Genomic DNA, 8,165 nt, shown 5'->3' on the forward strand with positions numbered 1-8,165 from the left:
AATATTTGAAACCGCAAACCGCAACTTTTTAAGAGCAATAATAATTTCAATCATGACTCTCAACCTTAACTAACGCTATAATAGTTTCCAGATTTTCAAAACTATAAAATTACAAAAATACATCAAAACTTAACGAAATAATTATCCAATTTTGGTAGTGAATTTTGTTTGTACGTGTGTTTCATAAAATCCTAACATCCAATACAAGACATGTAAGAATAAACGAAAGTCCGAAGTCTGCAACAATTACAGTGGCCGCACACTCATTTATTAATTAGCTTGCTAGTCAAACGACCTAGGGTCATTACGATAAGTTGTCCACACATCAGTTCCCGTTCAAAATCATGATAAAGGGGTTTGCTGGGACGTAGAACTCAGTGTGCATTGTGCCGTAGTCTCGCTACGTTCTCTGACTAACAAAACAAAATCTATCAAAATGAACAAACTCTTCATCGTTCTATTGGCTGTCTGCCTTGTCAGCGTAAGTTCTTTTATTCCTTTTTTTTTGTTCTAGGTATATTTTTTTAATGTTTCTTGTCAAATTTTAAATTGTGAATTGGTTTTAAGTGTTAACTAAGTCAGGAGCGACATATATTTTTGTATAAATGTTGTGTAATTTTTTAAAGGCATTAAATGATTAAAAGATCAGATCATATCAACTGATACAAAATTTAAAATAATAATAGAGTTGATTTTTTAATCAAAATTTAACTGATTATACTAAAATTGTTTTTATGCTTTATGACAGAATAAATATAGCACCCAATTTAAATGACTTGAAATTAATAAATTTATGTTTTAATTCTTTTTAGGTTAACGCTTTCGTGAAAAGGGATGCTCCCGAAGGCGCTACTGAACAGAATTACCTGGAAAAGCTACAAAAGGATTTGAAAGGTTTAAGTGACCAGTTCGGAGCTCAAGTTTCCAAGGCCTTTGACCCTGAAGCCATTAAAAAGGGATTCGATGAAGCTGTTAAAAAAGTAAGCCAGTGAATATTTATAAATTTGTAATTCAATAAAAATATTTATGTATTTATTTATATTTTTGACAACGTCAGCATGTGGGATTTAATAAACCTTATGCGAATATTGTCATAAGCAAGGCTATATATAATTTAGTTATTTATATTTATGTATAGAGCATGTAAAAAATAGTGCCTAAGTAATTAAATATTTATTTATCACCTCCATTATTTTCATTTATTTATCAGCTTTATTAAAGTGTATTTAAATGTATATTTTTTACTTATGTTTATCCTTAATGAACCGAATTTTTATTATTTTTTATTTTTGTATATAGCTATTATATTGTATACGTTTCTTTGTAAAATTCTATGCTTATACTTTTTTCAATTCAAAACTCATTTATTCAAATTAGGCCACTAAGTAGCACTTTTTGAAGGTCAGATTACATTTGATAGCACCCAGTTTCGCCCACCCTCCACCGCTTCCTATGTGCTATTTTAAAAATAATTCTTCTGTTTGAGCAAAATATTATTAATAATAATATAGATTCTCCCTTCCTTCCACAACCATCTTATTTGACACTATTCCGACTGCCGACTGCTGTATTCAGTTGAAACTTGCCGTAAATACTGATTTCCCAAAACTTGAGGTGCTAGTTACAATATACGGTGTTACATAATACATAATATCTCTTTATGTGTGAGAAAACGATTATAAGGAATAAAAACCCTTATACATATGTTCAGGGTACTGATAGGTATTTCAAAATAACAATGAAGCCCTTAAAACGAGTTTTTTCTTAATGTTTCTGTTTTTGATCCTATATTTCTCGTATTTATCGTATATCATTAACTTAGAAGAGATAACGTTAGGTTAATATAAAAATACAATAAACCACAGTCGGTTTAGCATATTATTCCGAAATGGACCTAGAAATCACATATTGTTCTTGTGCATAATAAAAAGTTTATAACACAAGAAGTTCAGTTTATATCTTGAGTAATTATAGATATGAATAATATTGTTTTATCAACAAAAACATAGAAATGACTTCAAATAGAACACTAGTGAGAAATAATGGATATTTTTATAAAACAAATGATAGCTATTTTACGTTAAATGAAAAATAATCAACAAAAACGTTCATCAAGACTAAGGTACAAACTGGTCTACTGAGGCAAAAAAAAAACAATCAAAATATAGATGAATTGAGAAACTCCTCCTTTAAGAAGTCGGTTAAAAATCAATCAGAGCATCCACAATGTTAGTCACGTTTTAAATTGTGGTTTTCTTTTCAGGCCGGCGAGTTTTCCGACCAAGTGAAAAATGCGTTTGAAAACAAACCTGCGAAGGCTGCCTAAAGACTGAGTAATCGAGAGTAAACATTCCAAATCATTTATCATACTGTTATTCATATTATATATATGCTCACATATATTGGCACGACTTGAGGCCATCAACAAATCTGTATTAATTTTTCGTTACACGTTAATACGAAATAGAATTTTATAAATAGTTATTTGTTTTAATTGTCCTTAAGCCTATCATTGTTATCCTAGCCTTTTCCTTTGTTGGGGTCGGTTACAGAGCAACAGAAATAGTACTGCCTAAAATAGAGATAGAGCCCGCCTTTTTTCGGCAATTTGCACTATATTAAATACTTTTTTTTCCATATTTACAAGACTACATTTGGTACAAGAACAATAGATGTTGTAAGTGACATCAATTGTTTCCATGGTGACAGTCAGTTGTTTTCTTGGGAAACGTCGGATATTTGTGCTTGGTGCTATTAAAGGAGGATAAAAAGCACTTAATTTTTGTACTGGGGTCTAAAAAAATCTCTTGCTAGTAAAGACCGTACTGGTAAGTGATGACACACAATATTTTAAATCGCTTAAAAACCCTTCATTTCTTTTTACGAGATAAAGGTTTGGCAAGCTGCCTATCGACTAAACATATTTTTCTGACAAATATAATATTGAAAATATGTTATTATGGTTATTGAAATGTTCTATATTTTACCTCATAATTATTTTATATTTCCTTGATGCGTGCCAATTCGTTATCGACTTACAAGAGTCCGCAAATGAGTTTGCGAATATGATAACCACTAGTTTGACCTGTTATCAATGTCGATAAATATACTCTCAAGTTTACGGTCAAAGTTGAATTGATAACGAATGTAGAATATACATACATATATACAATTATTCTTATTGGCATTGGTACTTGCTAAAGCTAAAAGATAAATTATATGCATGAGGTATTTTTGTACCTTTAAACGGATATCATTCTCGTCGTTAAGTATAAGGCTAAGTACTATTTCAAACCTTTATAGTTACGAGATTATCGAGCTTAGAAAAAAGATTTTTAATTTGTTAAAGAAGGTTAAGGACGGTGTCAAGCGATTAGTTATGTTTTTCATAAGTGTCATTATTAACGGATCGAAATACTATCCAAAATGTAAGAACGTGTACAAGAATCAAGGATCGCACATTCCACAAACTATTTAAGGAATAGGATTATTACTTTAACAGTTTCTGAATTAAGAAACGTGTATACTTTGAATGTGGGGTCCAAAATCCCTGATAATGTATCGCGCAAAATAAATGTATTATGCTGTATAGGACCACGAGAGATGCTAGCAAGGGTTACAAGAAAAGGGGGATTAGGGCCAAAACCTGTCCAGCCAGCAGGATTGTCCAAAGGAGTTACCTCGGTACCGGTACACAAAGGGCAAAGAAAAGAATATAGGTGGCCTCTAAACGGTAAAAGTACACTTCCACTCAACTAAAGAGAGGTCAATTGATGATGTCATCAGGAAAGAAGGACGCTAAATATATTGTTTATAAGTACGTATTGTACTGATTAAAAAAAAAACAGCATTATTAAAATAAGTGTCACTTGTTACTCACATCTGATTGACAGGCAGTCTGCTGTAAATAATTCACTTTAATGATTTCAGGAAACACTGCTAAGTATATGTAATTAGAGTCATTTTTGGTATGACACAATATGGTAGTTTTATAGCGAACGTAGGTACGTCATACAAATACCATGTTTTGTTGTTGTATCGTTGTATACAAGGATTTGAAAATTATATTCCGTAAACCGGTTTACTTACGGGTTTTTATTTTGATCGCCCGATTAATTTCGACACTAAGCGGAGTCTTTCATGATGAACTGACATGGAAGGATGGTAAGGAAGAAAATACTTAACGAAAATAAATGTAAGTTTTGGAATATAAATATACATTTGAAAAAAAAAATCGCGCATTTGAAACACAAATCTAACCTAATAAGACTGACATTATTATAAAAATAAATAGTCTTGAATTCAGATAAAATACTGCCACCGAAAATGTTTTCAACTTAGATTTGACTAACACACCCAAACATAGAGGGAATATATCTAGGCGTATGTATTATGTATGTGTTACATAGAAGAGCATTCGTATAGCCGTGAGTTCCGTCACTTAGCATATAAAGAGCCACTTTCTGGATTCCTCTTTATAAAGGGAGCGATTTGGAAAATTTTAAAATTTGCTGAGAATTTTCAAAATCATTTTGTGTGAAAACATTTTTCTGGGAAGAAGAGCTAACTGCAGTTTCTTGAAGCTTAAAACGTTGCTACTTGGACTGTTACGATTCCTAGTAAATGACAGGCTTTTTAGCATAAAATCCAACACATTGACAAATAAAATATCCCAGACTCGTATTGATGCTATATGTACACTAAAGCAAATAAAATAATGAAAAGATTCTGACCTTAGTACCTTAATTTAAAAAAAAAAAGTTCTAAAAATATCTTCATCATCATTATCATCTCAGCCTATTGTCGTCCACTGCTGAACGTAGGCCTCCCCCAAAGAGCGCCAACCATGTCAAAAATGTCTTGAAAAAATGTATTTAGTTTTTGTTTTTACCACCATAAATAGGTAAAGGTGCGTTTGCATGAGTGTGTGAGTGTTGTGCGTATGTTTGTTACCTCCATGCTCAAACGGCTAGACCGATTTTGATGCAATTTGGTATGGAAGTAACTGAAATGGTGATTGAGCTAAAGGAGGGTAATGTTTTTACAGCTATCAACATACTGGTGGGCGAAGACGCGGATTGCAGCTAGTATTTAAATATGACCAAGGTCTGTTAAACAGGTTATATCTGAAACTTTACAATGAACACATAATACACCTTAAATTAGAACTTACAGCTCTTTTCCTTCAATCGCGTGAATCTTTAATAGAATATTCTGTCTAGCTATTGCGGGTTCTGTAGCTTTAATATGCATGGAGCTAGCTGCCGATAAGCCGGCCCGCAAAGCCTGACCTGATCCTGTTTAAGCGTCTTCGCTCTATAAAAAAGAATTTCCTTATATTTACACCTGATTTTGTTGCGACGGAAGAGGTAGAAAGTTTTATTTAATAAAGATATGTAACTACATATATGGGACATTAAAATGGTATCGGAAATAACACCAAACTTCATACAACTGCGTAATTACATTATCTTCTTTTTTTTTGGTAGTGTGTTATTGGAAAAGTATGTCTTTTCATTCTTCAGCACATGATATAATAACCAGCTCCACCACTTGGTACGAGAACTTCAAATAAGAAAATTACACGGTAAAAATAAAAACCCGAACTCTACACGAAATTATAATCACTTTACTTTTGACAACCTAACCAAGCATCTATCTTGCTATAAATAACATTCAGAAAATAAAACAATTAATCAACAGTCAAAATATAAAATATGAAAGCCTAAACCCGTCAAAGTTTGAACGTGAATTCGCAACAATCATCACTCACTCCCCAAGTAGCATCAGGTCAAATCTATGATACCTTCGATCATTGTCAGCGGGGCTCACTGAAACCCCCAGACAAAGACATATAACACAGACACAGGTGCGAAAACTCCTCAACAAACATTTGTCTAAGTTGACTTAACACAGAACTAATTTGCTCCTCACAAACACAGCTATAAACCATATGTCAACGCAATAAGACATAATTTCTTATCCCCCGAACGCGTTGATAACTTTGTCTAAAGTCCGTCGCATAGTTCCTTCGAAGAAATAAGTCTTAGCCATACTGAGATAAGTTAGAAGTGCTTATTAGAACAAATAGACGCAGATGTTGTTGGGCTAATGGTTTAATTTAATTATGTGCCTTTAAATTTATTAATGGCTATCGATTTTGAAACCCGTTACTTCAACCAATTGTAATTTTGATTAATGGGATCTTGTTGATAAAGGAAGAGAGATTTTCAATGAGACGGGAATTTAGATTTAATATAACAAAATTAAATTAAATTCTTTAAGTACCCGTATTTGTTATTGAAAATTTCAGTTAAATATGGATGAATGTAGGTGAAACTTTGTACTGATACTTTGGTAAATAAATTGGGAATATTCCCCAAAGACATTCAGATAATTCATTGCAGTCGATCAAAAACCTCATACATATTCAGTCCTTCTCATTTATGGACAGATGCGTCGTGCCGGTTCGTTTACATCACATATCATAATTATTATTAAAATATGCAAGTTTAATAAATATTTCCAAATAATGGTATGATGTATTTAATAAACAGCGTATTTCAAAAAGCGACTGAAAGGAATTCAATATTTGGACGTAAATTGACGTTATTAAATGCATAAATGAAAAAGCTTGACTTAACATATTTATACAGGATTTTAAGAACGTGCGGTTGAAAATATTTTATATCGACTACCATCTCCTAACGTAGGTAATTTTATTACATTCGTGGGAAAGATACAACTACTCCAATTTTAATTGAAGACTTTGTTTTAGGCTCCTTGGCTATCTTTTTTGTATGATATAATATATTTTAACAGCTAAAAGTATTTGAAAGTCAAATACAGTTTTGAGCAGAAATATAACATTATATACTTGCTTATGTCTTATTAACATGAAAAAAGGCCTCTGGTCCAGCATTGATCCAAAATCAAAATCAGATTTTTTACGGTAGGCCGTTTTCCAGGCACTTGTAAACGTTACTATATTGACTCTTGGTGCATTTACAAGTCCCATTATAATTATTAAGATATTCTCGAAAGAGGAAGTGAAGCTACACTCCGTCTCTGTCAGATGAGAGCTCTCAAATGGCAGAGATGGAATGATGTTATTCTATTTATTACAAAACATTGAAACAATATCTCAGTTTTCCTTATTCTTAATCTTTTGTTTTGTGTTCGTGACTGGAATAATCATTTCTCTCTTTTTTTTCGTCCCAAAAGAAAAGTATACCTAACTCGATAATTAATAACGTTATCTTTATCAAGTTGTTGAGTATTCTTTCAACGTCAGAACTCAAATATTTACAATTTTGTTTTTATTTGAACTATGTTCAACATTAACGAAAGAAATTAAGACAAAAGTTTTCAAAGAATTTATTGAGCTTTACGTTAAATTGATGAAATTTTTAAAATAATAAAGTTTTAAATAATATCAGTCATTATATTTCGCTTTAAACAGATGAAAATCGATAATTCAGTGCCGTAGATCAATCTTGCAAGATCCTTAAAACAGAAGCGAGATGGCATTATAAACGGCAGTAGCTGCGTCGCGCGTCGTTTCTACAAAAGTATTTCAGAATTTGTATAGAAGTGTCATTTATTTGACATGTCATTTCCATACATTTAGGTTCTACGTATTGCTATAAACGTTGTTCGACGGTAACTAGTACATTTGTGACTTAACAGCGACTTGGATTAAGAGCTTACAGTCAACGCACAGAATTCTCAGTACCAACTAGACTTGAAATGTAGCGACTATCACTAACACATGACTTTGGTTGAAGTATTTCAATTAACCTCACCTTCAATAGTATATCTATATTAGTCTAGAACTATCTTGATAGCTTTAATAAGATATTACCTAAATTGATTTGCAGGTTATGTGTTATTTAAAATCCTTATTTGCATATAGAAATCTCGAGTATTCCAGATTGAAGTCAGCCCCGAAATGTGGTCAGGTTTTACTCCAATTACTTACAATAAACGTGCATGCCTAATCTCTTCAGTAATAAACCCGACCTTTTTTGAACTTCTATAATAAGTAAACTGGCTGTCAAAATAATCGGGACTGAAATTTGATATGAGAGTGATAAAGAAGCAACTCAGCATGTTTTACAGATTGAATGACTTCGTTTGAAGTCAGTCAGTCATTCATCCACGAA

General features: G+C 32.1%; 1 long non-coding RNA gene across 1 annotated transcript; it reads left to right on the forward strand.

The window, feature by feature from the left end:
- The first annotated feature begins 356 nt into the window (after positions 1-356).
- Positions 357-2,480, forward strand: LOC113496484. The gene is made up of 3 exons (XR_003400821.1): positions 357-481; positions 813-980; positions 2,264-2,480. It is a non-coding gene; the product is annotated as an uncharacterized LOC113496484 (long non-coding RNA).
- The last annotated feature ends 5,685 nt before the right edge of the window (positions 2,481-8,165 follow it).

Source organism: Trichoplusia ni, chromosome 8 (genome assembly GCF_003590095.1).
Source record: "Trichoplusia ni isolate ovarian cell line Hi5 chromosome 8, tn1, whole genome shotgun sequence".
Classification (NCBI taxonomy): domain Eukaryota; kingdom Metazoa; phylum Arthropoda; class Insecta; order Lepidoptera; family Noctuidae; genus Trichoplusia; species Trichoplusia ni.